Source organism: Sander vitreus, chromosome 24 (genome assembly GCF_031162955.1).
Source record: "Sander vitreus isolate 19-12246 chromosome 24, sanVit1, whole genome shotgun sequence".
Lineage (NCBI taxonomy): Eukaryota > Metazoa > Chordata > Actinopteri > Perciformes > Percidae > Sander > Sander vitreus.
Window position 1 is genome coordinate 14,935,259 of NC_135878.1, and position 27,880 is coordinate 14,963,138.

At 41.9% G+C, this 27,880-nt stretch overlaps 1 long non-coding RNA gene across 1 annotated transcript in view; it reads left to right on the forward strand.

Annotated features, from left to right (window-relative positions):
* Positions 1 to 27,880, forward strand: part of LOC144512946 (uncharacterized) — a 433,981-nt gene that overhangs the window by 95,333 nt on the left and 310,768 nt on the right. Inside the window, exon 4 of the long non-coding RNA XR_013501057.1 lies at positions 22,093 to 22,161. This is a non-coding gene — a long non-coding RNA (uncharacterized LOC144512946). The remainder of the gene's footprint in view (positions 1 to 22,092; positions 22,162 to 27,880) is intronic.

Genomic DNA, 27,880 nt, shown 5'->3' on the forward strand with positions numbered 1-27,880 from the left:
ACGCGTTTCCCTACAGGCTTCTGGAAAACACTTTGTCCATCTCTTGATGTTCAGTGTCTCGGTCCTTTTCTCCCTCCGCCCACGCAGGAGTCATTTTTATTTATTATCTCCTCTGACAGCAGAGGGAATGACGGGGAGTCGGAGAAAGCGTTTTGTCAGTTCTTAAGTGTCTGACAATCCAAATGAAGTTAAGCATGTGAAGAACAAGAGGGCGTCCTATTTCTTTATTTTTTTCCCCCCGCTGATGGAAAGACGGGAAGGGCCAACAGAGAGATGCAGAGAGGGATGGAAATGACAGAAGGAAGAGACTGTCGCTGAACCCACCAGTGTATTAAAGAAGTCTTCCTCTCGTCATCAAGAAAGCCCTGATAGAATGGGAGGTAAGGGAGGGGCTGGAGCATCGTGCACTGACCTCCTGCACTTGACCCCCCCGTCCCCTGGCGGTTCCAGCCCTGGGAAAACGCCATGCGCAGAGTGATGAAACACGCAGGCTGCCAAAGTGACAGGACAGTCCTCTCAAGAGGGGATCAGTCTCAAATATGGCGACTCCTGGCCTGTCAGCCCCCACCTCGCCCCCTCTCTGCTGCCCGATCTTGTCATCAATTTGGTCAAATCAGGGCGTACTGTACAGTTCGACTGCCTGGCTGAGACATTTGAGAACCGGATGATGTGGTTTAGATTAGGGGTGTAACCCAGAGGTAGAAAGAGTACCACAATATTCTACTTAAGTAAAAGTACTATCACTTTGCTTAACTTTTACTAATGTACAAGTAAGATTACAGGTATTAAAATCTACTCGAGTAAAAGTAAAAAGTAGCTCATTTAAAATGTACTCAAAGACTTAATAGGTCATATTTTCAAATCTCCAGTCAGCTTTTAGCACTCACGTAATGGAACCTATGGAATCTGTGTTTAGGTTTTCTTTGATATGCTCAATTCTGTGATTTCGTCTGTGATTTGTTGTTACAGATCAAGGTAAGGTAAGACACCTGTCTAAAGAACTTTTCTGGGGAAAACCCTGCCAAATATTTGATGGTTCCAGCTTCTCAAATCTAAGGATGGCCCTTTTGTATGTCATTGCAAATTGCTTATTGGTTTTTGTTGTTAGACCAAATAGGTTGCCTTGGAACCGCCACAACACGGTGCATATAGGCTGGATTTTCCGGTAATGAGAGGTCTGTTCTTCCCAAGCTAAAACTGCTGTTTGTTTATTTGGATCTCTCTTACCCCAAGGCTAGTCTCCGAGGAGTCCAACCAGTCGTATAGGTGGTTGTGTTTGCTTGTCTTGAGGACACGTTTGGGCTGCGAGGACACATCCGTCCAGGGGGATGTTTAGTCACAGTCTCCGTCTGAATTCCCAGGTGTGAGCTCCCACTGAGGCGGGGGGCCCGGGTGCCACGAGGACACCGCGGCGCGCATCTTCATCTTCAAACCAGCATGTTGTTTGTTGGAGTTTGGAGGGCAGAGTGAGAGAGGAGAGTTCAGGGTGGGATGTGATTGCAAGTTGTGTTTGCCGTTGAGGTGATTTTCTAACTTTGGTGTCAAAGACTTCTTGCTCCACTGTGTGTCAGGGCTGAACTGTGAATCGGTTTCTAATTGAAATCGCGATTTGAAAGAAAGCGTATCGTGGAGTTTTTATTATTGTTTACTGTTTTTACATTACATGCTGGAAAAATGTTATATATCACAGATTGTAATGTCCTATTTTCAGTGGATCTTTCATTTATTTTGTATAACTTTATTTAACATGATTGTAGAAGGTGTAATAGGTAGATGCTGCTATTGAACTGAGGCAGATCAGACATTTCAGTTTACAGGAAATTACTGGTTTTAATTGGAATTGTTTTTTTTATTATTATAACTTTAGCTTTCGTGATAAATGTTCTGTGTTTGACTGTTCAATATTTGTTCATATAGATATGAACTGACTGACTATAGAGCAGTTTTGATGGCGTCTCACTTTATAAAGCTCCATGACATTTTTTTATCTGTTAAACAGTGAATATTGAACTAAAGCTAAACTTTCAAAAGAAAATCACGAATCGTAATCGCAATATCTGGCAGAAAAATCGCAAAATAGATTGCTCCCCCTAAATCTTTCGGCCCTACTTTGTGTTTTAGAAAAAATCCTTGATGTTTATGTCTTGTCACCAAGCTACTACAAGACCGTTTTTTCTCGGCTCCTGGAGAGTTGAAGCTGTGATTTATTTATTTTTTTCTCAGTTTGCTCGTTGCATGCACCCTCGCAACTCTGCACATACCATTGCAGAGACATTATGACGAGATATGCAAGCATATTGTTGTCAGGTGAAAAGAAAAACTCTGAAATGTCAACAATTTCTTTAACTGTACGGCAACTTCTATTCCAAAGTTAGAGAATTTAACTTTGTAGCTGCAATATGTAGGCATGCATACGTACAAGTAAACACAGGCAGTAAATCTTCATGTACACATACATGCACGGATCACATAAGCAGACTTGGTTTCCCTCGCCTCAGCAGTTACATAAATGTAGTCCTCTCTGTTGTAATTTGTGGCCTCAGTGGGTTTTTTTGTTTCTTTTTTTTTTTTAATGCGATGTTTATCCCTGCAAACACAGCAAACAGATTCTGTGAGAGCAATGACAGCCGTGAAAAGCATCGGCGAGCACAGCAGGTACTCCTGAGCTCCGCTGTAACAAATACCTCTTAAAGACTCTTATTTAAATGCCCCATCTGCTTTGACAGGTGCTGTTTGAAATCTAACCCCACGGGGGACAACCTTGTAACTTTTTACGCGCCTCTTTGTAACCGCGCGAGGAAAAACAATGGGGAGCGATCGCTTTTGTCAACCCGTCGCACTTTGAAAAAAAAAAATACTGTAGAAAAGAAGTGTGTGTGTGTGTGTGTGTGTGTGTGTTGATGCCTTCGAAAACTTTAACTCAAAAGATTTCTCTCCATGTGGTGACTTTCCACCGTGTGCGTACACACACACACACACACACACACACACACACCCTCCAAGATCATACTAGTGGAGATCATTTCTTTCTGTCTGTATGTTTGTCATTCCTCCTGTAAAACCCTGATTTGATAAACACGATCCGCCCGTTGGATTATGACTAATAAACCAGCTCTACCTGCTTTCCTCTGCTTTCTCCACGAAGATGAATTACCCATTTAATAAATAATGACACGCAGTGCACAATGACAATTACCTGACTTATTTTTCATTTGGGGAGTTGTGGGGTTGGGGCGGGGGGGTCGGATGGAAGACACCTTACGCTGTCACGGATGGCAGAGTGTAAACTGCACGCTTTAAGCCTTAATTACCTTGTTGTTTTTGTCCCTCCGTCACACTGGCCCCTGCACTCAATCATACTGCTGCCAAAGCCACGGCTCCACTCCAGAGACCCCCCCTTCCCCCTCAGTCCACTGCAACACATTAAGGATCGATTAATAAACAACATTATCCCCCCCCCCCCCCTTTGTCCATCTCTTGTCCCGATTTTTTTTCCTTTTGTTCTCCAAAAATGACGCCTTTCCTTTATTAAAATCTCCTTGTCGGTCCTTGTCATCAGGCTTTGTTTGCTGTTAAAGGTTCACCAAAAAGCATTGCATTTAATTGCCCACCACCCTTGATTGCAAGCTTGTCGGTGTGAGTGCTTGTGTGTGTGTGCGTGCGTGCGTGCGTGCGCACTCAAGAGAGGCCGCCGCCATTAGAGCCTCCTGAAGGATAATTGCTATCAGTGTAATGATCACAGCACTTTCATGTATCGGGCTCCTCCATCTTCCAGATATGTGCCATTAAGAGCAAGGTTGTCTTTGTTGCCGCTCATGCTTGGACAAAGGCCAACCCCCCCTACAGAGACACACACACGCACACACACAGCTTAGACATATTTCTAATATGCCAAGATATTCTCCTTGGAGATAAACAGAGAAAAACGGAGACCACGATACCGTTTTATCTCATCAGTGGAACAGGCCTGCATCATCAAGGTAACATAAATAATTTATGGCGTCATTGTCGAGCCGTCATCTGCAGCTGAAAAGCTATCAGCGTTGTGAATTAAAATCAATTAAACATTGTCGCAAAAGTAACTCCAGAGCCAGGTGGGCCTGATTCTCCAAAAAAAAAAAAAGGAAATATTTTGGTGTTGAGACACCACTGTGGCGGAGAAGTGACACGGCTGAACTGCACATGAGCGACGGGCGAAGTCTTGATCGTATTATTTTCCAACATTAAGAATGCAGGAGCTCTCAGAGAAAACAAAAGCAAGCAAGGAGGAGAAAAAAAGCACTAGCCAGACATCTTGGCATCTGTTACCATTAATTTACTGCTCACTGCTTTCAATGTGATTTCCTCCCATATGTTTCAGATGTGTCTTTGCCTTCGCCCCCTGAAAACAAACGGCTTTTTCTTTGAATTATTCACTCCAGCTCTAACCCCCCCCCCAACACACGCACACAGACACACACACACACACACACACACACACAGAAATACACACCCGTAAAAGCATCATAAACAATTCATCCGCGGCTTTATCATTAAAAGATGTCACACTGACTTTTCATGAAAGATACTCTTGGATTGTGGTCCACATGTTGTGTTCAGTCTTGTAAAGAAAAAAAGGCAAAAGCACACACACTCATATCAGCACACATAACGGTGGCAAACACGCAAATAAGGATCTTGATATACGTCCTGACACACACAGTTTATGTGACCGCAAACAAATTGATACACTTCAAAAAAATCTGAACGGCTTCACATTTTGACCTACTTAAACACATCAAATCAGGTCTAAAAACATAAGTAGAAAACGCATGCACGCACACACACACACACACAAAAAGAAAAAAAACTTAAAATATAACAATTCAACAGGATGCATTTCTTGTGGACATTGTAGCCGGTTCCATTTCCCATCAGATAAGCCCCAGGTGTGTGTCCTTACGCCCCTAATATGTTTAGTCTGAACTCACTCCTGAACACAATCTACTGCGATGGCTCACAATGAAGCAGGAACCGTCCCCGGTAGCCTTTGGCTGATAACAGTCTCCACTGTAATGGCTCCCCATTGTTGTGGAAACACAATGCTGTTTTTCGGCCGTGCCACTCTGACAGCGTCGCGGGGCCGGGGCCCGACCTGCCTTTTGAAGTTTCCTCTTTTAGTCTCAGATGCCCTCGTCAAGCCGCCAGCTCTGACTGAATGATTGATGACGCTGATCGGGAGAGGCCCCAGAGCCTGGAATTTCAATTTTAGGAGGAGTTTTGCAGGAGGTGGTACCAGCAGAGATGGGGGGGTGTGGGGGGGGAATCAAGAAATAATTTGCTTTGTCAGTGCACTAGATGAACTGGACAATAAATACTAAACAATAAGTTAGAAAAAAGGTAATTAATTGCAATATATTGCAGAATATCGCATTATGTTTAAAACCGCAATAATATCGTATCGTGGGGCCGACACCCCGTGCGTGTTTTGAAACATTACCATGTGTAGCGTCCACCTCATCTGGCTCATATTCTGTAGTTTCTGTAACGTTTGCAGCAGTGTCACTCGAAGCGGCAGTATAGCTTCAGGGCCAGGCTTATGAAAACGCTGAAAGAGTGTAGTTTGAGTTTACTTTTTGTTTTATGTCTCCTATAGTCTATAGTGATTCACATTAGTTCATTTTAAATGTGTGCCGAGAATGACCGCCAAGTGACTGTATTGTTGTTCCTAAGTGACTCGCAACACAGACGGGGGGGAATTTATGAAGTGTAAAAGTTCTGTCACAAAACAATCATTGTTTCGTATCCTCGCGATTTCTCCAAAATCAGACAAGTTTGGCTCAGTCAGAAGGAAAGCTCCCGCTGTGCGAGTTGCTCCAGGTTTGCTCCGAGTCGTACACCCCTGCTGTTTTCAAAAATACATTAGAAAGAGCTCACAGTCACACGGCCTCACAGGCTAACAGCGGACAGCTAATGATCTCGACCATCATCACCACGGCTCAGAAAAAGAGGTTGTGTACTGCAGATGCACTGGCTCGACCTTTCAGCTCACTGCAACGGACATGTTTTCAGCTTTAAGGTAATTGCAAAAATGGGAAGGCTTCAGTCTTGGAAAAAAAAAGAAATCCTGTTGTGTTCAACACAAATAATGAAAAGTGGCAGATACATTTCCCTGTCAGTAAAGGATTAGAGCAGACTAGTAGGGAATTTGAAAAAGGAGGTAGTTTGAATTCGAAAGTAGGGCTGCTAAGGTATCGCCAATGATTTCCTGAATCGATTTGATTCCGATTCACAACGTCCCAGTTTGATTACATTTTCGATTCGATGTCACTCAGGTCAGGAAAATTTCAGTTCCAATTAAAGCTGCACGATATGAGGAAAATATGTGAAAAAATATCGCAATGACGATAACAAAACGATATATTGTGCAGCCCTAGTTCCAATACCAGTTTAGCTTGGATATAAGAGATTCCCAGGCTATGTTCACACTTGGTATCTTTTTTGAAGCTGCCAGAGTCTGTTTAACATTATAATCCTGTGGAGTAAATCATGTTTTCAAAAAAGTTGACAGCCGACCAATGACAAGGGTAGTAGCCAGACCGGTCGTTTCCATAACGACAGGAAAAAATGGTGTCAGAGCACAGCGAGTTATATGATATGACCGGGTGCTCCCTGTACAGGGAACTCACTTTGTTTGATCTCTCTGTTCTTTCTCTAGCTCGCTCCACCGCTTGATTTTATCTAACGTTAGCATTAGCACCACTCCACATAGCGCTCTAGGATAGTGGCAGTAGCTGTTGTTATAGCAACAAAAGACACTCTCGGCTGCTTTTTGGAACCAAAACGTTTTTTTTTTTTTTTCTTTTTTTTTTTTAACTACAAAAGCGCCCTTGTCAACTTTTTCTTGTCATAAAAGACGCCAAATGTGAACATAGCCTCGGAGAACTTCTGCTGTAGATTGTCCAAGCAAATAGCAACCCTCAAATATTTTTTTATAATGTTTACATTAAAGGTCCACTGTGTAGGAATGTCTCCCATCTAGCGTTGAGATCATATATCAATCAACTCTCTGGCACCATGCAGTTCAAAGTACGTATCACAGCTACGGTAGCCTTCACGCTTCAAAAGCCGCTCTCTTGCTCCTTTCAATATCTTTTTTCTTTTTCTGGGCGAAGAAGAAGAAGACTCCTGTTCCAGAAATTTGGATTTTGAATACGTGTGGTCCTCCATGTTTCCTTCTTCAAACTTGCCACGGCTGGGAAGCCACGATACCCGTTAGCAGCGTTAGCAGCACCTGTGAGTTTATCATGTGACAGCCAAAACGTGAAAGGCGGAGCAGTATGTCCTGTATGTCCCTTACCGGCTAACGTATTTCTAGATGGAGCATGAATATGGAGCGTCTACCCCAGTTCATGCGAATACAAAAGTAAAATTTCAAGCCAATAGGAATACTTGGAATTGATGGTGGTGGTAAATATTCATGAAAAAGGACACGTTTGTGAACGGGCAACAAAGATTTTGGTAATGAACAACTAAACCCGTTACACACTGGACCTTTAAAGAATTGAAACCCCAAAAAGTTGAAGTACTTTTGACTTATACATCTATGGTGAAAAGGCGTAGATTCAAAATCGATTTCTGGATATTATAAATCGATATTCAATCACTCAAACAAATTGGATCAATTGGAGAATGGATTATTTTAACCCATAACCCTTAATTGAAAGGGAATCTGTGGTTGCCGTTCCCTTACAACTGAAGTGGGATGTTAATCCAACTTTCAGTTCCTCAAACTTAACTTAATACAATGTCTCAGTCCTGTTTAACATCTTACTATGAAAGAAAAAAGTTGTTTACTTTCTACAGCTTGTATCTCCATCTCTGTTGGCATTGCTTTATTGAAGTTTAGTTTGACTTTGATGTAGATATCGGTGTCTAAAAGATCACATGTTAGTATGGCAAAATCAGCTAGGAAACTTTCCGTAACAATGATTCTCCTCGAGTGATATCTAAAGACAAAATGTCAACACAATTTGCCAAATCCAACCAAAACACACAAGAGCATATTTGTTGGTGAAGAGCGGGACTTTCCAAGCTCCCCTGCACTGGAAAGTGGTTGGTCATGGGGATGGTTTTATCAGCAATTAAATAAGACCCATGATAACAGGCGACTGGCTGTACTGGGTCAGAGCACATGGGATCCTGTTTTGCAGTTTATTTTAAGTTTATTTCCACACCGATAAAGTAAGTAACGAGATAAAAAGTAATGCCGTTAGAATCATTTAGAAACACAAGATAGTGACTAAATTGAGCATGTAAAATAAAAAAAGTTTTTCTTTCAAGTTAGCTGATAATGCCAGACTGGAGAAATAAAATAACAAGACAGAACTAAAGCTGGCCAGAGAAAGGACAAGGAAATCTCTTTAAAAGACAACTTGAATTTGTCTTATTATTGTCTAATTTACTCCATCCTTCTGTCCGACTGAACTGTTGTCTTCTGTTGGTGGAATTTTCTCTTTTGATGTAGCATAGTTTATTTAGCCACTCTTTTTAGTCGTTGTCATTTATTCATTTACAAATCAGAGTATATAGTTTATTCTAGTCCAGTCCTTTTATTTTATTGTAAAATCAAGAGAAGAAACTATCAATTAAAGGGTAACTTTGTTTAGTTTTTTCAACCTGGTCCCTATTTCCATATGTTTTTGTGTGTGAGTGACTGATGGGAAAAACTATCTTTGAAATTGGTCCAGTCCCTAAGCAAGAACGCTGCGATCAGCAGCCGCGAACAGGGCTGCATGTTCCCCTATTGGGCAAATGTGCATCGTCATTTTCGTCCACTAAAAGTTCTGTTTTATGCCACCGACAGGCTCAGGTTAATATTCTAAGTGTCTGACAAGAAGATAGACCTTTTGCAAAAGAGTAAAATCCTTTTTGTTTAACCAGCAACCGCTTTGAGATCGCTATGGCTAAACCTACCAGACTCCATTTAAAATAAAACAATACTTTTAGTGTGTATAGAGCCAATATTGTCACATGTAAATCTGTAAGCTATATATTTATTTAAACCAAAACTAGAGTTGTGATGGTTGGAAAAGTGGAAATACGACCCAAAACCGCTTGTCATAGTTTTATTTTGTTTCTGTCGACTTCGAATGAAGTGTGTTATATGATGATAAAATTGCTGTTTATTTATATGGAGTCTGGTGGGTTTAGCGAACGCAGTTTAGGTGATGTTTTAATGTATAAAAAAGGATCGTACTCTTTAACAGAAAGGTCGACATAGAAATCCTTTCCGTAATGTTGTCAGACAGTTAGAATATTAATCCTAGGCTGTCAGTGGCCACACAAGCACTATTGTGGACGTAAATTGAAGGTGTGGAATTGCCCACTAACTTACATTGTAGCTTGTTTCACTGACTGCTGTCTGCAGCGATCTCGCTTAATACAGGACCAATGTCAAAGATTGTTGTTCCTATCATTAACTTAGACACTTTAAAATAGGGTCCAGGTTGATAAAAAAACAAAGTTAACCTTTAAAGTTTAGTGTAATTTGCGCTTATGCACTTTCCATCATAATTCCCAGAGTTTGTTTCCTATGATTCTCTTAAGTCTGCTGTAACTGTCTTGGTCTACTCAAATCTAGTACAATTTGGGGAAGTAGGGCACATTCAAATGGGTGTCATTGTCCAGTTTATTGGGATGCAGGTAGTTCTCATCTATTCTATTGTAATCTATTCTTTCTCTAGATGTACAGTGTGTTTGTTGTCAGTCGTTGGACTGTGCAGTCAGTACTTTTTGAAGTTTGCGTCTCCACAGACAGACAAACTGTCCCTAGTGTCTCGGACTCCATCATCCATCCAGACAGCCCTAATGGGAAAAATAGACATTTCTCTTTTCCTTCTTTTTGTCTATATTTATTTATTTGTAGTTCAAGTGCCATCGATGTGACAGGCAGAGAGACGTCTGGGGGGCAGATGATGTCATTTATTGATAAGCTGACGGCCTATCCGCCAACAGAAGAACCATGTCACCGTCACCCCCCCCAACTTAACCACCCATTTACCGTCACTGCTCACGGCCTTATCAAACAAATGGAGATGTAAAAAAGAAATAACAAACAAAGAGTACAGATCAGATTTTCTTCGATTGGAAACAGAGTGTTTTCGGTGCAGTGAGTCATTGTGCACGGCCCACTTCCTTTTGATGTGCGGCGCAGAAATGATACAAATTGCATTCTGTCTCTGTGAAATACAATAAGCGGTGGGCGTGATGGAGAACATTTATTAGCGTGGAGCTTTAAGCGAAGGGCGCCCATCCTTATCTGAAGGGAGTCATCAGCTCCCTTTTTGATAAAAACCAAAAAGGGGAGAGGCAGCGGCGGCGATCACTCTGCGTCTCTGACTCAAAGTGGTCTGATTTACGGTCGTGCTGATTCCATCAAGATGTGGATGAACTCAGGAAATATGATTTGAGGAAATATAATGTTATATATAATTTTACTTGTAATATACAGACCGGCATTTCCTGTTGAGCATAACGGACATAATTACTAATTTTATTCAGTTTGTCTGAACTTGTTTGGATTAAGTTAGTAAGAGTTAGACCAGAACTAAATTTTTTTGCGTTTGTTTGTTTGAAAACACTTGGACATACTGTAGTAGCACACTGTAGTACACACAATAGTGTCAGACTGCATTTCTGTAATACTTGTAAGCACATACGCTCTAGAGGAATACACGTAATTATAGGCTTTTATTAGCCACAAACCTGCTTTATTCCCTCTGGTAACATTAACTAATTGATTTGGTTTTATATTGTAAAGTAACCACAAAACTAACTGCTGATTCTGTCTGGGTTTTTTTTCATTCTATAAAGGGCATGAGCAACAGTTGTCATCAGCCCAACTTTTCCACGTGTCGCTAGGCACTTAAATGTTTCCAATTTGCTAATCACAGACACATTTGAAGATCCAATCAATTATTTTGCCTACTTATTTCTCGCTGCGTTTGTTTGAGACCATTACATACAAACTAATCCGAGAGACATTGAGAGAACACTCCTCGCTGACCCGGAACAGCTTTCCTCCCTTGCCTCGGTCCGTGAATGGTGGTTGCAACTGACGAGAGGTTTTTCGCCCCGGCTTTTGACCCCAAGACTGTAATTTGATCCTGAATATGTCTGGATGCCAGCGGTTCTTTAAGGATCACGGCCTTCAGTTAACCACTGTGACCTTTGGGCTTCGATGGCTGGAATTCAGTTTGTTAATGACGGTTTAGTGTTGGAATGGGTGCGATGAATAGGAATGTTTTGACTCCCAAGAGAGATTATTTGTGGGGTGTCCATTTAAAAAAAGAAATCCAATATATCCAATATTCCACATAAATATGTACAGATAATATGGATCTCTGAACTGCATTCGGACCAGCATGGACCAACATGAAACTGTCCACTGAAACCATAACGAAAAACAAAGAAAAGAAAATGAAGAGGTTCCAAACTGTGAGCCTCTTGTTCAGGTTTTAGCTTGTTGTTCAAGAATTACACAGGATCTGAAACTTCAGCATCGCAGAACAATGTTTTCGCCTTGCTTTCATCCCATAATGCAAAACATGGGTCAATTTAGACGCCAATCAAACAGACGCTGAGCCCCTTTCAGTTGTGCATGACACTCATACTACCATATGATTCCCACCAGGGCCACGCTTGCTGAAAATGCGAATTTTTGCTTTGCTTTGGATGTCTGAAAACAGCTACATGCCATAAACAAGACCAGATAGTCACTTAAAGAAATCTGGTCTTTTAGTCAACAGCAGCGGCCGAAAACAGACTCACTCTATCTGTTGTGTGAAAAATGACCTCATCCACTCAGAGAAGATGTTGGGATAGATAGACAGACAGGCAGAGAAGCGAGTTTTCTGTGACCCAAGGTAAATATAATGTGACAGACCACGGTTTCCCCTTGAGATTGTGTAATTGTATTTCCACATTGTCACGTCAAAGTCGAGCAGATCCCCCCCCGAAGCGCCTGCAGACAGATGTGCAGTGCTGCATATATTTAAAGGTGACAAAACTCACTCTTGCATTGTTTTACAGTATTTTTCTGGCTCGACCCCCCCCACCACCCCCAATTCCCCCATCTACATCCTATAGCATCCCTCCCTGCACTTCATGGTTCAGTGGTGTTCACCTTTCAGCTCGGTACGGTTTCAAATAACGGCTCAACCCTGTGCCTGGACAATGACCGTGTGCTCTGCAGGTCGCTCTTTTATTCTTTATGAGGCACTCCTGCACGAAACTGCAACTTTTCCATTGAACACAATACACAACACTAAACTGCACTTTTTGTCCTTGAAGACTCATAAAAAACAGCTCCTATGTCGAAGGTATGTCAAAAAATTGACTTTTTCAAACCACGGTATACCTTGAAACAGGCCTAGTGGGTCATATACGGTAGCCGAGACAGTGTACACAGCCTGGAGACCAGCATTACAGCAATGCAGCATCAGCGTTCTTGGAAATTGTGATTTATGCCCTTTTAGTTTAATCATTTCAGATGCCATTGAGATGCCAAATCTCATTCGTGAAGAAGATATACGAGGCATTAATGAACACTTAAGATGCGTCCCCTCAGAATGAAAGATAAGAGGGAAAGAGGGACGGCACCGCAGCAGTTTAGGGCATTGACTCTCAGAAAAGTCAGCTTCAAATTTTTTTTTGTCCATCAGGTCAAGGTAGAATTCATTATCACTTTTAAGCATCTGTATTAGAAATTCGTTTGAGTCTTCAATGTGAGACGGCTGTGTGTGTGCATGTTGGAAGCTACAGCCCAGGAGTAGGTCGACCCAAGGCTAGCATTAATACAACGGCAGATGACGCTCCCCTTACCACGGCCTCCGTCACACATTCAACTTATTACATTTTTTCCTCATTTTGGGAGTTGTCTGAAGGGAATCCATTTTGACAGAAACCCCTGTAATTAAGTGCATTGGTTTGCCCTCTCGCTAAGCTAATGGCTTTATTTTGACAGTGTTAATTGTCATAATTGTCAGAATTGTACCTCTGACACTCGGCTCGGAGACGTGTCGGCAAGGAATTGTTGCACATTGATGAAAGCGTTGTCATACATACTTCATCTCAACGAGCTAATGCGGCCCGCGCCTTGCCTCTCCCCGTCGAGCCTTATGGGACGCTGCAGCGTCGGCTTTCTAATTGCCTCTAATGAAACGCCAGCGAGGGAGGTGATCTACTCCTATTTAGATCTCCGTCTTTAAAGGGAGACGGAGAGACAGATGGAAATGAATAGACGGGAGAGAAACAAGATGGAGGGAGTGAGAGAGAGAGTGGTGAGTACACCCTGATGTTGACACAGGGGGGGAAAAGGGGCAGAGAGTCAAGAAAAAGAAATGGAGGAAGAATGGTCCGGGGAAAATGAGAGGTATCAAGGGGATACGAGGCCTTTTAAGATATATCTACATAACGATGGCATGCTAATTAAGGCTTAACCCCCCCCCCCCTCAAACACGGTAGTGAAACTTGACACGGGGATGTGCTATCACAGTGAAGTGCTGCAGGGCTGGTTGTGCATGTTCCATGTTGGGAGTGGGTTACTATTGTAATAGAGATGTTGGGACAGCAGATGGTGCTGTCGTGGCCCTGCCAGTCCACAACATTGTACACCACAGTACAGACAAGTTTCAGCTTCATGAGGTCTGTTTCCAAAATGTTTATCCTGCTCTTGCAAAATGCTTCTCGATTATTGCCCCGATTATTTTCTGGATGAATGGATTAGTTGTTGGTGAAAAATGTGGATCAGTGTTTCCCAAAATTTAAAAATCTTAAACCTTGCCATGTTCAGCGGGAAACGGGGTTGCTGGATGCGACCTCAGTTTAAAGTTAATTCACTGAAAGCGAAAAGTGAGGGACATCCGGCGGACCTATCCCGTAAATGAACCGTGGATCTTTATAACACAGACATGTCTTGTTGCCAGCCCATGTTTCAGACTGCATGTCTGAGTTATGAGAAGTTCAAATAAAGACAAATAGACATTATTTTAGAGGCCTGAAAAGATGACAAACATTGTATTTCGGAAGAAAAAAAGGAAAGATTAGTCTGAATAATAAACTCAATTTCTTACACAGAATTCTGTGTTTTTCTTGTTTTGCTTCCCTGGTAATCATCCAGCGACCTCCAGGTAGGGTCAGCTCTGCTCTAGACAATATTTATTATTCATAGCTCTGTCTCCATGCACCTCGGAGATGTTAAAATGGCTCGAGCAGTTGCCACAGAAGTGGATACCTCAAAAACCCCAAGAACCCAGAGGAAGAGTCATCTCTGACTTTACGGCAATAATCCGAGTGCAATTATTGCAGCAGCCGCAACAACAACAACAGCAGCAGCAGCAGCAGGGTCACAGAAACAGATAATATGCACTGGAAGTTCAAAGGCAAACGATTTAGATGAAACCGTGCGTGCGTGCTGGTAAACAGCACCCGGATTATCCGGAGGAGGGAAATGGAAGGAGAGGGCGGAAACGAGACGTAGATGGAGAGCGGCTCCTCGGAGAGATTCCTCTCTCCTCCGCTCAGGTCCAGATAAGAGAATTATGGCGCGACAAGGAGAGTTGACAGAGCCTCGCTAAGTCTGTTTATTAGCAAAGCGCACTTCATTAGAAACCCCGAGATCAGGTCGATAACCGACCCCTCCCCCCTCTTCCTCGTGTTTGTGAGTAAATTGTTTTTTATTTTGGAAACCTCTCTCCAACTTGGATGGGATTCATAATCGCTACTTTACATGGCGACAAAGTGTCAAGAGCAGCAGGAGAAAAGGGCTAAAGGGAACACACATCTTTTTTTATTTTTTTTGAAAGATTGATAAATATGGTGGAATCTCAATTACGGCGTCGGGCACGAACGCAGATATTAAAAATTTTGGTCAAGAATCTAATTAGCTGGAGGTAATTAAACAGTCTCACACAGGGTCATTAATCTTTCCCGTGGACCTTTGATGTTTTGCATACTGTCTTGCAAGTCATTAATAAAATTCATAACGCCTTTTCTTTGTGGTGTTTTATCATGGCTGTTCCCCCCTTCCTTTTCTATTTTTTTTTCTCCTTCTCCTTAACCCCCCCCCCCCTCCACACCCCCATGCATCCTCCCTCCTCCACTCTTCCCTGTAAGAGAGCCCAGTGCAAGTGTCAACACATCACAAGGGCCTCTCCTCTTGAGTTAATTTACTTTTTGTGCATATTACATTTTTAAAGTTGCACGCACAGCGACCCCTCCCACCCCTGCATGCTTCAACCCCCCCCTCCACCACCACCACCACCACTTTTTCTTTCCCTCTTTTTTTTTTTTTCCTTTTTTTTTTTGAGAGCACAATTACAGCAGCAGATCAAATTAAATTCTTCTGCAAGCACAGCTCATTTGGAGTGTAAAACATTCCTCGGCAGTGTGCAGCCGAGTGTGCGGCGTGTCAGCGCCTCGCAAGACGGGAAGAGAAGAAAACAGAATTGTGTGGCCATTGTGTCCCCCGTAATTAAATCCCCACAATCAGTCCATCTTAAATCAGTCACGCCGTAAATATGAAAAGGGGGCCGGGATGAGCTTGAGTACTTACTTGGCCGTCAACACAGCGGGGTAATATATGTTATGTAAATGTGTCGGAGATTATAACGCCACCCGACTGACACGGCAACATCGCCAACGTAAATAAGATGCTTTTAAAAAAAAAAAGGAAAAAAAACAAACCTGTAAGTGTTGTGTGTCATGTATGTGTGTTTGTAAAAAGTGCATTTGTATGTGCACATATAGATAAACTATCATGGACAAACTAATGTGTGTATGAATGCAGTGTGAATAATTTGAATAAATGTATGTGTGCTGTTGAGTATGTGTACGTGTGTGTGTGTGTGGTTGATGGTGTGAAGTCAGCCGTGTGTGTGCTTTGTGTAAATGTCTGTGTGAATAATTTGTGTGTACATGCATGCAAATGTAAAGGTGTGTGTGGAGATACCCATGTATTTACACTGTGTGGAGCTGTGTGTGAGTGCACATACATGAGCAAATACACAGTATGTTGGGTGTGTGTGTGTGTGTGTGTGTGTGTTTGCTTCCTATAGCTTTTTGTGTGTTTGCTAACATGTTTTTGTGACAAAAATAGTCTTGTGTGTGTGTGTGTGTGTGTGTGTGTGTGAGTGAGACTGAGTGATGGAGCACATTCAGGCAGGTTGAGTGTGAGTGAGTGACATTAATGCAAAGCTATCATGGTGATTGCTGAACGCCAGGAGGATACGTTTCAAACATCAAACCAAATGCATTACTTAGTCCGCTGACTAAAACAAATCCCAATACCATTTTTTAATTTTTTTTAATTTACCGGTATTTTTGTTTTGTATTACAAGCCCTGCTGAAATGGAATACATGTTTATTAGGGAAGGTCCAGTCAAGGGATAGCACCAGTTCTTCTATAACCTAAGTCCGTGTAAGTAGAAATCCCAATCATTTCCATGTGATGACAGTAAACACCCCCACCTCTTTGGACATTGATGATAAACTCCTATTAGTCTCACATCAGAGATAAGTTAACCATAACGTTATGAGCAGTCTTCTAAAAGTGAATCCAGGTTTATATTTTTCTCCTTTTTAATTTTTTACCAACATTTGTTATTACTAGGGATGGAATGATTACCGGTGTAACGGTAAACCACGATAAAAATGTTGACGATAACAATTACCGTTTTCATTTAAAATATCATTATCACGGTGTGGAAACCGTGTGATTTTGATGATAAAGAAAACAAGTATCTAATTAGTGGTGTTTATTTGATTTGTTTACATATTGTTCTTTATGTCTTAGCTTGACTGTTTGGATTAGTATCATTTAAACCTGCACTACTGGAAATGTTCCTGACAAATAAGCTGTTTACATGCTGAATCCCTTGTTCCTGAATCCTTAAAAGTTGCACTCTTGATAAGGTTTTGTCTATATTTTTGTAATATAATAAACACTATTACACTTTTTGAAACTATTTCAGCTTGTGTAGGCCTATCAGTGCTTTCTGAACATATTGAACACTTTTAAAAATACCGCGATAATACCGAAAACCGTGATTCATTTTGGTCACTATAACCATGAGGTTACATTTTCATACCGTTTACATCCCATGTTATTACCATGAATTCTAGGACTCAAACAGTGGTGTGAAATAATGGTGATGGCTGGCCCTCATGCCATGTCATACCTACCAATCTACTCCCCCCCCAACAAATATACTGTTCTTATTCATGAATTGCAACCAGTTTAAATGTGGGGTTAAGCCACTGCAAATAAAACTCGCCAATTCCCGCCGATGTTTCACATTAAAAGCCTGCCAGCAAAGAAAGAGCCAATGCTCTGTGAGCTGCCGGAGCCTTTAATGTGAAACATCTGGGCAGGAATTGTTGAATTTCATTGACAGTGGCATGGGATGACTCGATTGTCGTATGATAATGAAATGGGAATTTATTTTTACTAACACGCTGTCAGTAACATATACTCGGTATCCACTTTATTAGATACAACTACAGAAACAACAGCCGTGCAATAAATTGACTGAAGGTTATAATGTTGAAAGAGTTTTAGAGATTTAATTTGATGGTTTGTGGTGCTGAAGGATTTGATGATGATATACGGAGAGGTGTTATTAAGGGTTTGAATTATTTCAAAAACCCAAACTAGTTTGTTAGAAGTTTGGATCTTTATGGTGATCTCCTGTTCACATGTTCCCCAACTAATAGTGGATGTTTAGGCTCTGACAAGATTTGGCCCCAATTAAGCCTCTGTGCACACATTTAGCAGATGGAGGGGGGCAAAACTTTCATATTATACTTTGGCTCAGAGGTTCCTCTCTCACTGCCCCAGTCGAGAGAAATTTGGATGAGATGGCAAACTGTGCGCCTAATTAGCCGAGGATCTCTGCAAAAATATCTCCGTGTCCATCCCTCACACCCAAACGCACGAGAGAATCCACACGATATTTATCATGTGTTAAGTCACAGAGAACAAACTTAAAATCTGGTTTTTTTTGTTGTTTTTTTAACTTAAAAGTTAAGTTCCCATTTGACGATTGGGGACACTGCAACATTTCACGTTAGACAAACTCAAGTAAACACAAATGAATCCTTGCAGTCTTATCAGCTGGAGAAATGAGAGGATGAGGCTTACTGAGGTTCAACGATTCAGTATGCACACTGTACACCTTATGTTGCACAGAAAGAGCTTTTTCTTGTTTCTTTGCTTTGAAGGGAAAAAGAATTAATGCCACTTTCTGCTGGATATTTTGAGTGCAGACAGAGGGGAAAAAGTCCCCTGCATGCACGCACACACACAGACACACACACGTACAGCGTTGCACGCTAGTGGCTCTGCCACCAGCAGTTATCAGTTTCTCTTAACTTTGACCGCTGACAAGCAAAGAAAACCGGCTACAGCCTCCTACAACCACGATGGCTGCACCTGATTACGTGCATGTAAACGTAGCCAGTGCAGGTAAAACGCTTGAGCCGTCTTATGTTTTCAGGAAACTAGTTAATCACCAATAAAATAAAAATCTTGTGATCTGTAATCTTCCCAGCGCTTAAGGCCTGAAACCCTCTGCACAGTCATTCATTTAAATACACAAACACACATTCCTACACTCCAGTGTAGTTATGCTGACAGACACATTGCATGCACAGTCAAGTCACTCGCACAGAATGCCTCAGCCAATGAAAACACTAAGCGTACACAGCGATGCCAGGCATGCCAGCTCCGCCTCCTCCCAGTTCTCAGTCGCAGAGGTCATACGACGAGCAGCTGGGCATGGGAGAAGCGCTCCAGTCTGAACCATTATATCATTTCCTGTTCTGTTTCCTGGCGACCTCCGCTGCCAAAAGAGAGAGAGAGGAAAAAAAAAAATCCCCTTAATGGTCAATTTCCACAGAGCAGAGAGGGTAAACCAAGAGGGAGCGTTTTAAAACTTCTTCATACGGAGGAAACAAAACATGTCGGTGATGGGAAAAGGGCGGCAATGGGAGTGAGCAAGCATCCGGTAAAAGAAAAAAAAAAAATAGGTACACGTGAGCAGTTTCAGCGTAGCGAGATAATCCGAAAAGAGTTGCCTTGTACCTTTTTCAACCAGCTGGTATTTATGTTAACCCTCCTGAGGCCCTTTACTGTCGTCTTCCCTCCTTTCTGGAGACGGGGAAATAGAGTGGTGTACTGCTAAATATAAACTGGCAAACATAGGGGCGGTGGCGGCAGTCCTCAAAGGCACATTTCAAATGGTATCGGGGGGGGGGGGGGGGGTTGAAGGAGGTATTTGCTTACCTGATAAAACAGCGATTGTCTCCCCCCCCCTAGAGCACAGGCAGATACAATTTATTTTGAGTGGGCGCACAATGGTGGAGGTGCTTATGTTAATCCTGACACTTCTTTATAAAAAAAATAAAAAAAGCAGCAAATAAGATAAGCTCCTGCCTGCCTCAAGGTAAAGAGCGGGGGGGGGGGGGGCCTGCCGCCACCACCACGCCGCCGCCATATGAACAATTCCTCCTTCAGCCAATTCTTCCTTCCACTGAATCCCCATCCAAGTTTGTGTCAGCATTTATTTGCATAATTCACACCTACTCCCCCCACAACAAACATTATCCTCCCCCTGCAGGAACAGGGAACATGCTCACATATTGGACCTGCAGTTTTAAAAAGTATTGTCCCAGAGGAAGGAATAACCTCATTGGTTGAGGGAAATCTCATGGGGTCGGGCTTAAGAGCCATTGATTTGAGTGATTTAAGAGCAGAGGAAGCCTCGGTCAAAGATCTGTCATATATTAACTTCTGATTCACCTTATGCCATAGGGGAGGAGATCTGACATGCGACGCGACAAGCGGGCGCAGTCCCGTGAAACTATCGCACACGCCCGCCCGCTGCAAGAGTTGAATTGTCTTGTCAGCGCAAATCAATGAACAAGAGATTCTTTCTGTTTGTGAGTTCACTAAAATAAAAAAGGACATAGACAGCGGGGATTTTGATTGTCAGAGCATCGGCACAAGACTGGATTTATTGGGCAACGTCCGTCATTTTGACTATGCTAATTTAGCTAACTGTAGCTATCAACCATAACAGTAGTTAGGAAAGACTATCGGTACATGTCATGGCCCTTAAATTGCCTCCTCGAGTCCTCCACTTGCCTCCCTTCCTCGCGTCTTAGTCCCTCCCACCGAGGAGGCACGGTAGAGACGGAAGGACATAATGCGAGGAGAGAGGCAACGAGCAAATGTGTTTTGGAGCAGTGGTTCGCAAACTTTTTACAATAAAATACCCCATTTGAGTTGTGTTTTTAAGCTAAGTATCCCCTGACCAGCGATAGATTTACCAAACAACAGCCATGTGACTGAAAAACATTTAAATGCTAATGAAAAAAGGCAACAAAAACTTTTTAAAAAACATAAAAACTTGGAAAAAGTTGGTAGAAAGAAGGTGGAAAATAGTATCAAAAACTGAAGCGCTGATCGGATTTGAAACCAAATCCTCCAAACGATTCCCAACGATTCCAATAAAGAAACGATTCCACTGGAATCGTACTTTTTGAAACGATTCCAAGTAGGAATCAGTTCTCGATGCCCAACGCTAGGGATGAGACGTCCTTTCCTCTGAAGCGTCACATGAATCCGTCGGCTGTATGGGTGGAGTTAGCAACCTCCTTCAGCTGCACGGCTTCCGGGAAGGCGGTTTTCCTCGATGATCCCTCCTCGATGATCCCTCCTTCACCGAGGAGGGACAGAACAACTTCCGGTTGAGCTGAGGAGCGTGGATTCGAGGAGCTATCAAATAAGGGTTATGAGAGGCAGCCGAGTATTGCCACTATTTGTTATAAATCGACCTGTGATTATGGATATATGATACCGCAGTCAGCTAATCTCATTCAGTTGTACGGCAGGGATACAGTAGTGCACAGAATCCCCATGGACTTTATTGCTTGTTTCTAAGATTTTAAAATGGGTTGGCGCCTTCTTATTTCTCGGGGCTTTTACATCGTCCACACTCCTGTCAGACCACTGAGGTCGTCCAATCAGATGCTCCTCCATGGTCCCAGATCCAGGTTAAAAAATAAAAAAGGTGGCCGAGCCTTTTCAGTGGCCGCTCCAAATCTCTGGAATAGTTTACCTCTTAAAATAAGAATTTCTCAGACCGCTGAAACTCAAGTCCTTGCTTAAGACCCACAATTTGGGTTGAGTTTTGACACCTTGACCTCTACGTATCAGCTCTCTATCAAAGCTCTATCATTGTCCACATCGAGTGAAACATTCAAACCCAACACTTTCTTATGTTTGGCATCGTTCAATCAAATGGAAATATTCTAGATGTCTTGTGCTTTATTTTAATCACCTTTCCTCAAAATGTGGCCTGCAATATTTAGCCTCTGAGTGTCTTTTAAGGTCGGTGGGGTTAAATGTGTAGAGTCAAAAGAAGCAGTTTTTTATTATTATTATCCAATGTGAACTGTTCATATCAGATTGTGTTTGGCCTCTCATAACTACACACACAAGTCCACACGTCCTCATTTTATCTATATTCTTGCAATTTATTTAATGCCTTGTTTTATTTAGCCAACCTTATGCTTGGTTTTTTAAATTCAGTGCTTGCTTGTGTTCAATTTGTAGATTTTAGGACTCTTGTAATTGCTCATTATACATTTTTTTTTTCTTTTTTTTTTCTCTTCATCAAGTGAGATTCCTTCTATAAGCCCCTAGGGGTTTTCTTCATCGTACCCGCACCATCTTTTTTTGATTTTGTATTTTTTTCTTGTGTTTCTGTTACCTTGATTTTATTGTGCAAATAAATACATTCAATTCAAATAAATTCATGTCAGGAAATTGACAAAAACAGTTTTTTTTCCCACCTTCTTTCATTAAAGATGCACTCCACCGGTGATGTTTCCAAATGTGTCTACGACTTGAAAGCCTTTTGGCATGTGTGTAGTATTCTCCTCACCTTGTTTGTGAGCCCTTTGAAAAGGTTATGTAACAGCTTGTTTTGTGCTTTGAGACTCCTGACGCTCGTGTTTAGTTTCCTCCCTTTTGCTGTCATGTTTCAGGGGAGCCCAGGAGAGCCGCTCCCCGGGGACCGACGGTAACCAACTGCCGAAGCGCCAGCCGCCCGCCAGGTATTTCACCACACAAAGACTGTTTGTTTAGTTTCACATGGACTATTTTTGTCTGTCTATCTTTGTTTCTTTCATTTTTTCCCCCCTCCTGTTTTAATCAGCCCCCCCCCCCTCAGTATTCCTGTTTGTTTGCTTTTGTCATAATTACTTTTTTTTATTCTTTCTGTCTTATTTTCTCCTTTCTTTCTGTTATTGTTTTTTCTTCTGCCCTTCTCTATTCCTTTTCATTTTAATAAGATGGGTTGGAGGTGTTTTTTTTTTATTATTATTATTTTGTTTTTAGCTCCGCCGACGGTCTTGTAACCGGCATAATTAAACGTGCTTGTTAACAATGGCAGCTAATGAGCAATACAACAGTATTAACAATAGCGGCTGATTAGACAAAGACAGGCTGATAAAGCTTAGTGGAAGAGCTCCCAGTACCTGAAGACACCTGTCCTCTGACGGCTTTCACCACACACACAGGAAATCACTTGGAAGTGAATTGTTAGAATTGCAGCAAAGTCATCACATCCTTTTGTCTCTTAGAGGTAACAATCAAGACAAGGTGCTGTACTTGGCAGCTTTGTGGCAGTTAATCATTTATATAAAGGATTCATATGTTTTCTGCGTTTTCAAGAGCAGTCGTAACACAGTCTCAACTAGAGATGGTACGATACCATTTTTTGCTTCCCGATACGGATTCTGATACCTGAACTTGCGTATCTGCCGATACAGAGTACTCATCCGATACCAGTGTGTCATATATTTGATGATCTTTTAACAGCTGTACACTGCTATCCCTGTATGGATGTGATATGATTTCTGTTTTTGTTCAGGTTAAACACTTTGTGAAACATGAACAAACACAAACAATCAACGCCACAGAACTTTCTGTTATTATCCAGTTTGACCGTGAGTCATCACGGAAAAAGAACATGAATGAACTACTTTAAAGTAGATGTTCTTCTGGGCTAAATTACGTGGTCTCAGATCGGTGCATAGTACTTTCCGATACCAGCATTTTAGGCAGATATGTTTAGCACTGCCACACAACACCATCAAGTCTGCGCGCCTGAGTAGAACCTTCCATCTACTTCTCTCCCTCTCCTCCTCCTCTCTCCCTCTCCTCTCCATAGTAGCGCGAAACCAAAACATGGCAAAGTGAAAAACAAAAGCTGACAATTTTGTCTGGACAGACGAGGAGGTGGAGTTATTTCTCCTAACAACCTTAGATTACACAAAGGCACAACAGGGTGTGGACTGGGAGTCCTGCCAGTCAAAATATATAGACATATGGACCGAATTTCTTCAGCAGTATCCTGTACCTGGAGGGACGTCATATCCACACGATAAAGACCCTATCTGTAAAAGTCAGATATCATCAAAGCTGAAAGCTTTAGATGGAAACGTGACGGTGGAGCGTTTTTCAAGATTTCCACTCTGGAGGGTGGTTTCCCTTTTTTGCGTTTTGAAGCCCCAAAAATGTTGTCGCCGTCTAAACGAAAGGCACATCTGATAAAATATTTTGTCATTTTCATCCGCGAACGTCGTGTAAACAGGGCCTTAGACAGTATCGGAGGCTTTTCTGATACTGGTATTGATATTTGGACATCTTTTGTCTCAACTAGGGCTGCACAATATCGCAATATCAACTGGTGCAATCTACATATTGCGAGAGGCTGCGACATATTGCGTAAGATACTGAGATTTTTTTGTATTAATTGAAAGAAAATATCCGCAGAAAACTGCCCTTTAAAACGTGTTCAATTTGTTCAATAAAAATAAATGATTTCCTTTCATTTGTTTTAAATTCAACGAGCAACATTTGTTGTATTTAAGCAGAACACTGAAAGCAGCAGAACTGAGAAGACTTTAATATCTGTTCATGGCAATTAATATCAGTATCGCCTGCTGCATGCAACGATGCAGTAAAACAAGTGTTTTCTGTGCAGACATGAATAACGTTTGTGTCACAAATCAAGATGTGCTCACTGAAATGCGTGTCAAAAATCAATCCACGAGTGTTTGTTGGTCTCCGCGTGTCACATACATTCTGCAGTTATCTCACTCAACCTTACCCCTTCTCATTTAAAAAAAAAAAAAAAAAAAATCTTTATTCATCCATCTCTTTTCTCTTTCACTTTTCATATTGCTTCAGTATTTCCACCTGGGAGCTGCCCAGTACAACTGCAGCCCTCTGCTGCTGGCCACTGGGAGCTGAACTGAATTTGGGAGCGTTCAAGCATTCACCAAAAAGGCCTGCAATGTATTGATGTAACTGACATGGACAACACATTGTCCTGGAAGAAGAACATGCATGCCTGTAAAGACAAACAGCAGTACCTACATGAGCAGCGAAAAAAAAAAAAAACACTGACTGTGAGGAAGTGGCTGTACAGTATATGGTTCGACAGCATTTATGTGTGTGAGTTATTATTGAAATGATATGTAAACACAGCTGTAGGCTGGTTCAAATTGGGAACAACAATCTTTGGCATTGGTCCAGTATCAAGTAGGCCTGCACGATTAATCGTTATAAAATTGCGATCTCGATTCACCCTGTTCACGATTTAATTTTTAAATAACTTTGATTTTATTTTTTTGATTAAAAAAATAAATCATTTTTTTTTATTCTCATTTAATTTTACGAGCCGACTGCATCACAAACGCTACTACTTTCTTCTGTGAGTTTTAAACAGACTGTATAGAATAGGTTTTAAAGTGCTCCCAAGTGCTGCAATGCTCTCCCTTCTCTTCATTGAAGCCTCTGTGTTGACAGGCTTGTGGTGATGCGCAATGTGCTATAGGTGCTAAAACAAAATCTATGTTTGGTACTGCCAATTTGTTTTGTTTGTCATGGTTCATGTGTGCAATAAACATTACACTTGGTGAGAAAAAAATCGTGGCAGAAAATCGTGATATCAATTCTAAGCTAAAAAATCGAGATTAATATTTTTCCCCGAATCGTGCAGGCCTAGTATCAAGCGAGATCGCTACAGTCGGCAGTCAGAGAAACAAGCTACAACATAGGGAGCGTGGGTGGCTCGTCCTGGTTGAGCGTGCGCACCGTGTACGGGGGCTCAGTCCTAGCTGCAGCGGCTGCGGGTTCGATTCCGGTCTGTGGCCCTTTGTTCTCCCTCTCTCTCCCCTTTCCTGTCTTAAGCTGTCCTGTAATAAAGGCCTAAAAATGCCCCCAAAAAACAAGCTACAATGTACGTAATTGGGCAATTGTGCACCTTCAATTTACGTCCACAAAAGTGCTTGTTTTGCCATTGACAGGCTCAGATTATTATTCTAAGTGTCTGACAACATTATGGAAAGGATTCTTAAGGAGGTCGACCTTTCTGTTAAACAGTAAGATTCTTTTTTTGAACATTAAAACATCTGCGAAACTGCCATTTCTAAAATCACCAGACTACATGTCAATAAACAGCAGTTTTATCATCGTTGTCGATGATGATGATAGACTACATGTTGGCTAGATGGACTTAGTGGCCAAACTTCCCACAAAGTCAATGTAGTCCTTTTTAATATCGCGTAAGTAGAGCATGCAGACAAACTGTAGTTTAACTCTGGTTTGAGAATATTATTGTGGATTTGAACCCAGTAGCTGTTGTGTGGCAAAGCGAGAAAACCACTTAGATTCCATTATGTACACGTTTCTTCAGTGTGTATGTTACCACAGAGGTTATTTACACCAATGGTCCCCCCCCCTCTGATATGGAGAGTAGAGACCTTTTGAGTGATACAATAGTGCCTTTACACGGAGGAACAGCAACCTGACACACCGTAAAGTACTTCTGAAAAGCCCTCAAAACACGCCGAGAGTCGGCGGGAAATGAAGGAGGCTACAGATAAGAGTTGACTTGTAAAACATAATTATATTTCCGTCGGCGGGGTACGAAGCCGTTGAAAGGAATGCATTTAACCTGTGATTCATGCATGGCAAGAAGTTGTCGAGGGGAAAAAAAGAACAGCAGTTAAATTGTGGAGGTAAGAAGCCTTGAATACAGTGTAGCTAAGGTCATACCATCTTATGAAAAATAATTTGATTCGGTGCTAGTCTTCTCTCCTGCAGGCATTTTCTACAGGGAAAAGGATTATATCTCGCTACTTTTTTCCTGCTCCCCAAAGGATGGGGAAAGGTCTAGGGGTATTAAAATCCTGTGAGCAGGTTCGGGCCTGAGTAACTCCGGAAAGTAAAAAGCAAAAACGTTGAACTGTGGACTTTGTTTCATGCCGCCACTCTTAAAACCATTTTCTGCTTATCTTTCCTTTTTTAACTATACAGTACACTTGATAGAAACTGGATTGATTCATTCATAATTGCTCCCTCAAGTAGGCCACTTTCCTGTTGGCTTTTGTTTAAATTAATCCACAAAGGGTTCATTTGACTTGTGCGGAAAGGACAGATGATTATCACATTTTTCTTTCTTTTTCCAGGAGCTGAAAACTACATTGAAAAGAAAAAAACAGCACGTTTCATCAGATAAAAAAAAAAAAGTTTGTCATGCAGATTTTGAATTTGATCTTCCGTTTACTGTACGTATTGCTTACCTCCTCCGTTTCCGTGTATTTTAGTGCAACGGTAAACAGAAGTGTTGTTTGGCTTGCAGTAAAGGGAGAGGTTTCCCAGGCACCGACTGATATTCTGCTGCCGAATGGGGAAATCACATCCGGGTTCCTCTTTGAGCTGGCAGGATCTCAAAGCAGAAGGACATTAATACACATTCCTGACCCTTCCTTTTCCTCTCCGGAGCTATATACACCACATCTGTCACTCATTACCATTGTCCTGAACCCTGTTTGTTTTTATATGAAGGTTGATGCGTTTAGTTCATGGCTTGTTGGCCTTGTCTGTAAAACAAAAGTTGCGTCTTTGGATATTAAATCCTTTCCAATGTATTGGTTAACCTTTCCAGGAAGAATGCAGGGAATATGAATCCCCATCTGCTAGGGGTGGAACGGTACACAGAAGACACAGTTCGGTTCATACCTCGGTTCAGACATCACGGTTCGGTTCGGTACAATGGAGGGAAAAGCAAAACAAAAATGCAGAAGGCAATTTTTTATTATTATGCATGTCTCAGGCTGTCCACTGAGCTAGCTGTAACAGCTTGAAGTGTATAAAGTAAGATGTAAACAGTAAACAATAAGTACCCTGCATCATCTCCAGACTCCTTCTGTAACTTGTAAACAAAATAAGTAGTATGATATGGGAGACCAGCGCTGCTCTCATATGTGAATGCACAGAGCAGGGATGTTAAAAGAGCAGCTTCGGTTACACAGAGCAGTTGAGTTTTGGTGTTCGCTTCACACGCTAACGGCGGATCTAACAGCTAATGGCGGAGCTAACAACTAATAGTGGAGCTAACAGCTAATAGCGGAGCTAACAGCTAACGGCAGAGCTAACGGCGAAGGAAATGGGCCTGGAGGCCATTTGTGGTCGAGGCGAGAAGGGCTACAGCTACGTCCGTGTTTGGTTGTGTGTGGAAGGGACTAGTCTGCTTCGTGTGGACTCACTGGACCGACTGACTCGGCATGTAGGCAGAGCTCGGGAGCTTCAGAGCTAAGGGCAGGGCTACAGTTAGGTGTCCCTGAATAACCACGTGTCTAACAGTCATTCCGCATTACATTAATTAATTTGCATGCAAGTTTTATTTATTTTTATACCGTGTATTCTCCGTGTAAATTCATGAACCGAACCGAGGCGCCCGTACCATTTCGGTTCAATACG